This window comes from Panthera uncia, chromosome B1 (genome assembly GCF_023721935.1).
Source record: "Panthera uncia isolate 11264 chromosome B1, Puncia_PCG_1.0, whole genome shotgun sequence".
NCBI classification, from domain to species: Eukaryota; Metazoa; Chordata; class Mammalia; order Carnivora; family Felidae; genus Panthera; species Panthera uncia.
This window is the reverse complement of record NC_064811.1, coordinates 143,735,272-143,736,711: the sequence shown is the minus strand read 5'-3', so window position 1 is coordinate 143,736,711 and position 1,440 is coordinate 143,735,272.

Here is a 1,440-nt window from a genome sequence, read left to right as displayed (position 1 = left end):
TCTTGGCCACATCCCTAAATCCTACCTGCTAGTCAAAAATTAATTAGCAGAAAAATGACTTAATAGTCCTTCAAACTCAATACTTCCAAACCTCAACAATTTTCTGTAACTCCACATGTCCTGCACACCTCACCCATCATCGTTCCTGGTCCCAGAAGCTAGAACGCTCTGGGCTAGCTTCAGCTCTTCACCTTTTCTCTTACCTCTGTTATGTGTCATGCCAGCCTATTCGACCACAGAAATAGCTCTTCAGATCTTCTTCCCATCCATCTTATGCCCTCTTCCTAATTTAAGACCTTGTGATCTTGGCAGTGAACTAATGAAGAGGCACATCCAGTGCCTCTTCCAAGCTCCTCCCTCTCCCTTAAGTCCTTTGCACCAACACAAGGGCTATCTTTCCAAAACACATGAAGATCTGATCATGTTTCACTGTCCTACTTGAAAATTTCAGCTGAGAAATATTACCAAGTTCTTTCAAGTGGCACTAAAGCCCCTAAATATGGCACAGCTTACCATTTAGAGGCCACTGCATGGTATGCATCCACACACCTCATGCCATGCTAAACTATATCCTCTTCTTCCAAAAACAATCCAGATATTCATACTTGCAAACCTTTCTCCCACCGGTTCATGTGCAGAGAGTGCTCTCTTGCTTACCACCATATCCCCAGACTACACAGATTTGCAGTCTCTGGTTAGAAGCCAGAAAGAGAGTAGAGACTTGTGGAAAACTAGTCCTTGAGGCAAAAGCAGGTGGGTGGACATGATTTGGTGAGATACTGGCAAAGTTTAAGACTAAAATGAGAAATCTGAATATATAGGGACCTTGAAATCTGAAGGAGGAAAATCCAAGTACAAAGCTGGCAAAATTTAATAAGGAAAAAGGCATGCTTTGTCTACCGGGCATTTGATGTATCTGTAAAATGGTCATGAACAGTGATTCTTGACTTGATGCTTCTTTAGAGGACCCAGGACTCCACTACTGCGCTCTCCTGGGTTTTCTCGTGAACACAGACCTCTACAAGGCTAAAGACTGACAGAACGTAACATCGCAGCCCATTCACATAGCAGCAGAGTATTAGGCAACATTGCTCCCATAATGAAGAACTATTTCTCTTAGGTTGACTAACAGGTGGGTTTCAAGAATTTTTGATAGCACTTATTTCATAGTGTTCTCTCCTTGGCATACTTCCTAGCTCTAAGATTTTTGTTTAATGAAAAAAAATTGCTGCCATGCAAAGGAGAGCTAAAAACAGCATATGCAATTTTATATAACCAGGCTTATCCTAGCATGTCAGGTCACCTTAATCCCTCAGTGAATAAGCACTAGTTGAACTACTGAGATATTTCCATCCATTATAGTCTCATTTCTTGAATGTCCGAGGCATCTGTAACCAAGAGCCAATTACCACAGTAGTTCATTAATCATCAGTGTTGCTT